The sequence below is a fragment of the Sturnus vulgaris genome, chromosome 2, assembly GCF_052056855.1.
Source record: "Sturnus vulgaris isolate bStuVul1 chromosome 2, bStuVul1.hap1, whole genome shotgun sequence".
NCBI classification, from domain to species: domain Eukaryota; kingdom Metazoa; phylum Chordata; class Aves; order Passeriformes; family Sturnidae; genus Sturnus; species Sturnus vulgaris.
The window spans coordinates 102,856,338-102,862,445 of record NC_142244.1 but is presented as its reverse complement, the minus strand read 5'-3'; positions in this window follow the sequence as shown (position 1 = coordinate 102,862,445).

The window sequence follows — 6,108 nt, the reverse complement described above, 5'->3', positions numbered from 1 at the left end:
CGTTCACGCGGTTCTGGAATATCTCCACTCAGGGAGGCTCACTGGAGATACTCAGTGATACTCGGCTGCTGCTTCTGCAGGAAAACTGGGGCGTGCGTGCGGGGAGAGCGAGTTACGCAAGGAAGCTGTGCCAGGAATTGCTCTGCGGGTGCAGCCGAGGCCGGGGCTGCCCGTGAGAGCCATCGCCCGCCCCCGCCGCGGGGCTCCTGCTCGGGGCCGCCGGGATGGAGGGCGCGGCTGCGGAAACGAGGATTCAACACACGGAGCGGAGAATGAAGCCAAAGCACACCCGCGCTGCCGGGAGTCACCGTCCGTGCACACGTGGGCCTCGGGTGTCGGGGACTGCACGGGGATAGCTGAAAACTGGAGGAAGCAAACATCCTAGGAATACATGTGTATACATATGTTCCTGCTTTCCGGGGAAGTTAGCTTACCCACTCCATATGTGACGGGAACTTTGGAATTACTGAATAAAAATATCACTCTAAACCTCCCTAATCACGTAGTACTTCAGAGAATAGGTCAAGTGTCAGTGTTGAATAAAGTAGCTTCAGTGGGGCAGTAACTGCTAAAAATATATTGTCCTTACATCTTAAATCTATACTTATCAGAAGTATTCAACTGTTAATTTCAAGATGAAAAATAATTTTACATTTTTTGGTATCATCCTGATCTTTAGATAGAAGTTTTGTCCCCCCAAAACACTTGTTCTTTTACAAACATGAATAATACTGGTAAAAATTCTTGGAAAAAGGAAGAAGGCCCACTCCTTTTCCCTAGCAGAATGTTGTTTTAGTATTTTCCTCATGCATCCCTTCTGTTTGAGACTGGCAAAAGATCCATTTATCAAACATGCTCTGTTTGATCCCTGATAGCTCATGAAATCCTTAAATAGGGCTTTAAGATTACTTTTAATTTCTCCCAAGCATTATATATATAAAGCACGATTTACAAAACATAAATTACTTTTGCACCATCCCCCTTTCAGACATTTTTTGAATGGAAGGAAGATTAATTGCAAATACGAGCTACTTTGAGAGAATGGAGTAAAGAACCACAGACCTCTTGCTGTCTGTAATAAAAGTAATTGTACACCCTATTTTGGTGAATTTGGGTGTCAGGGAGGTTAGCATACATTGTGCAGCAGCAGCAGGCACAGGGCTGCTCTGTCAAGGAGAACAAAGTTTTCTTCAAAAATGATCAGATGTTAGAGAATATATTTCCAGCAGTAGTGCTTTTCACACATGAACTGTGTGGTTTTGGTTTTTTTTCTGCTGATAAAGCAACACAGATAAATTATAATTGATTTGTGAAGGAAGATACTCTTCCTAGTAAGTCAGTTTTCTAGAAGATCAGGGTTTTTTTGAGGATAGCTGATGCAGGTGTAGCGTGAGAGGTACCATCAGCTTCAGGACTCAGATCTCTGGTGCACTGTTTGCCTGCTGTGCTGTTTTCCTCTGGAGAATAAAAATGAGAAATTGAATGAAAAGAATTACTTTTGGTATTTTAAATTATATTTAACATTCTCTCCCTGTGTCTCTTCTTGTGTTCCTGTGAACATGCTTTCCCTCAAAAATGCACTTACCAATAAAGTGCATGTCAACAGTATGGGAAATTTATATTCCATTCCTGCAAGTAAATACACGTACTGAGAACATATTTTCAGTTGTGCCCTGTAAATGACCTTGCTGGAGATTGCTCGTGCAATCCTACGCACCAGGAGCAGCCAAGCAGCTGTTCCACCCAACTGGCCCTTGCCAAGAAGGTGTAGTGGTCTCAAGTTTTTGACAGGCAAGAGGCTGAAATTATAGGAAAATTAGTTCTTTTAAATTATTATTTAGGATATAAGTAAATATCTATTGGTAGAAATCTTTAGTCATCAACTATTTACAAAATTTTGGAGTACTCAGTTTTTACGAACTACAGCCAAGTTATGTGGTTATCATCCTGCTTAAGAGTAGTCTGACTTCATAAACCTTCTACACTTACCAGCCAGGTTGACACATCTCTTAGGTACTTCATTGCCCTCATTGCAGAGGCACTCCCAGGCAACTGGGTGAAAAATTAGTTCCTCCATTATGTTTAAACATATCAGCAAGGTGACAACTAGAACAAAACGTTCAATTCTTTAACCAAAGACAATTGAGAAACTGAAATAAAGATAATGTTTCTTTCCTTACTGCGTTGTTACAACATACAATGCAGTCAAGAAACTATTTAATTTTGTCCTTTTCTCATGATGATTGTGATAATTGCTTCTACTGGAACTTTGAAGAAGGTCAGGACTATCAGAATTTTTATTGGAACATTTCCCTCTGTGATACTGAGTAGGAGCAGTAATTCTTCCAATGTTACTTTTCACAGAATAACTAATCAGAAATGAAAATAAAGGCAAGTGGGAAACATAAAAATACAAACAAACCAAAACCCCAACCTATATCACTACATTTCACAGGATCCTAAAATTCAGTGATGGCTAGGGAAGTTGCCTGGGGTCCACTATGGACAACACCACAAACATGTACTGGCTGGACATACTATATAGCTATAGATAAAAACAAACAAGATGCTGGGGTACATGTGGAATGAGATGAGAAGAAATACAGAAAATAAAAACCAGGATGTGTCAGCTGGGTGGTGCTTCCTTGCATGTGCTTGTTGCATGTCACACCTCCCTCCCAGAAAATTACCTCTAAAGGTGAGTATTAAAGAAAGCTGCTACACACTATCTGGTATATGGAAAACTTCCCCCATTAAAATTTGAAATTTGACAAGAGTGAAGTTTGAAACTTCTTGCTTGGCTCAAGAAAGTAGTTTGTGGGAAAAGAAGACAAGGAAGGCAAAGTCAAATTCTTCTGTTTTCCTATGTCACATTGCTCAGGTTAATTCAAAACCAATAAAAAAAATTTTCCCCGTAACACATCAATAAATTCTTATCCCACAATACCAGGGAAGTAATGAAGTAGTTTAAAAAAAGAGCTGTACTTTTTAATGAATAAGAACAATAGCCAGTTGCATGTTTGTGCAAACATACTTTGCAATAGAATTCAGATGTCAGCCACGGTTAGGGAGGGAGGTGGTTGGTGTGGGGCTGGGTGAGCCTGGCACTGCTCACTCTGACACTGCTCCTCTCCTGGGTTACAAGGGCCAGGACTGGGGGCCTGGCACCCAAGCCAGAAGCTACTCTTGCACTTGTGACTTAAATATGCTGGTGATTTTCTTTGTTCTTTCTTGCTTCCCCAGGGGAAAGGGATGCAGACCACTCCCTACTGTACCCCTTGGCACCTGGCCTCAAGGCTGGGTTGTTTGCCAGCTCTAGTGGCAATAGTGCAGGGACCGGGATGGAGAGATTGCTAGCTGACTCAGGGCAAACATTATTAGTGGTCTTTCTAATTGCTTATAATCATTCTGTTGTCAACATGTGCTCAGACATGTCAGCTGACTAGTAAGTACATCCACAGCCAGAGAAACACAAAGTGGGTTGGATAGCAACATTCCTCCACCTGAAAGATCCTTTGCACCAGTATTTTCACCTGCTTAGGCAATGTTTCCTGCTCTTTCATGTACATGCCCACTAATTTTTTGACACTACATCCCAGCAAGAGATCGTTGTTTCCACATCCACAGCAAATATCTGTGGAAGCTCCTCTCCACCCAGTAACATCCTTACAGCAGGACCTTTCATCCACCCAACACATGATGGGCCTGAAAGTCTCGTTGCACATGATACAGGATGAAAGGTGGTGATGATACCGTTTGAAGTTTAAATTGCTGGCATCAAAGGACACAAGGCCAACATTAAAACATTTCTGAAGTAAGCGGGACAAGAAGCTGGGTGTATCAACTCATTCTCTGGCCATTATTTGACTGCGAGGTAAACAGGTTTAATTGGGAAGGAGAGGAAATGCAGAAAAGCAGCAGTCTTATCTGGCTCTTAAACCTTCACATTGGTGTATGGAAACCATAGCCACGAGAAGAAATAAATAAAAGCAACTGCAGAATTATTGTTTTATGCAGGCATACAAATAAAAAAAACTCCACTAAGCATGGTTTTCTTTAGAGCATCATATATCTAAGAAGGCATCAAATATTTATTCTTCTAATTTTATATAAAGCCCTTAACTAAAGGCATTTTACTTGTCTTTCCCTACTTTGCCAGAATCACATAGAGAAAATAACCTGTGTAGTTTTGGGTTAATTATACCTCCCGAGTTTATCTGGAGAGGTTTGTCATAGATTCATGAATTCCTGAATTAGCAAAGGAGAATGTCCCCAACTTGCCCTTAATGCAAATCAGTTTTTTAGGAAACAAAGCAAGTGATTTCGTTAATTTCTACAGAAAGTCATCTCATTACAAAAGATAGTGTGACAAACTAATGCTAATTATTTTGGTTGTCCTTTGTCTCTCGATGGTATCTAGTTAAAAGTAGCCAAAAAGTACTTCATAATTTCTTTAATATATTTAGACACTATGACACATGTGGGTTTCCATTTATATGTATGATGGTCTCTATCTATCTATCTATCTATCTATCTATCTATCTATCTATCTATAGCAAATGCTATAAATAGGCTATACTGAGAATAAAACAAAGCCATGCATATCTTCGGATATTTTTGTAGAAATTGTTGTTTTCGCCAATACTTAACTAAAATATATAGAAAGAAAATAGAGCAAGGAATTAATTGACTTGCCATTTTGTTAAAAAAATTAGAATGATGATCTAACACACACAAACGATCTAAATATTTAAAACAAAGGAGAAGAGCATTGAAAATTAGTATTTTGGAAGGAAAATCTATGAATGGGTAATGTTAAATAAAGATCCACTTTTATATTACTAAAATTATCTTGAGATTCATTTCTAGGTTGGGAAAACAGCAACAGCATCACCCCTAGCAGAGCCTTCAGTTGTAGCTAAGCTGAGGAAAGATGATGTTGAATTTTGGTGGATATGGAGGCAACGTATTCTGTGTTAAATACTTTAAAGGGAAACTGAGTCAAGATACTGTAAATGTGATTGGTGCCACAGGGGTAAGTGAAACAAAGCCTTTCTTCCAACCGTTAAAATTTAAGTTAGGAAAACACTGAGTGATTCATCAACTCCTTTACATGCCAAATTCCCCGAAGCCATTATTGGGGAGGGATTTATTAGAGAAATTAGAAGCAGGAATCAAATTTCCCAAAGAAGGGGGAGTGAAAGTTATAATTCCTGAAACTAAATTTGTTGAGGCAGCTGCTATTTTCATACAGGAGAATTATGGAGAAATTCCCAAAGAAGTTGAAGATGCTGTCCAATAGTGATTCCAATAGTGTGGGCCAATGATTTCCCTGGGAGATCCAAAGGAACTGAGCCTGTGAGTATTACACTCAAAGTAGGGTATACACCAGTAAGGCAGAAACAAGTTAGAAATCAGAAGGCCGTAGGGGATTGGCACCTATAATTAAGAAGTTCCTTCAACTTGGGTTATTAGTGGACTTTGAATCTAAAGGTAATACACCCATTCTGCCAGTAAAAAAGGCTGATGGCAAGAGTTATCAATTAGTGCAGGATTTAAGGGAAATTAATGAAGTAACAGAGGATATACACCCAATTGTAGCAAACCCCTACACTCTTTTGACCACACTGACAAATTAATTAGGGTGGTTCAGTGTTTTAAATCTCAAGGATGTCTTCTTCTATTTCTGTGCATAAGAACAGCCAAGAACATTTTGCTTTTGAGTGTGATAATCCTGAGATAGGGAGGAAAATGCAGCTCATCTGGACAGTTCTACTCCAGGGATTCAAAAATAGCCCAACAGTATTTGTAAACCAGCTTGCAAAGGAGCTGGAGGACTGGAGAAGACAAGAACCAGGAGGGGTTATTCTTCAATATGTTGATGATACCCTAATTACAGCTAATATGCAAGCTCACTGCATCCAGCTCACTGTAATTCTGTTGAACCTTTTGGGACTAACTGGGTATAGAGTCTTGAAAGAGAAAACACTGGTTACCAGGAAAACAGTAGTCTGTCTGGGGCTAGAAATCTTCTGTGGACATTGACAACACAGCAGAGAACAGAAAGAAGTAATCTACCGTCCTCCAGAGCCCCACACCGTGAGAGAG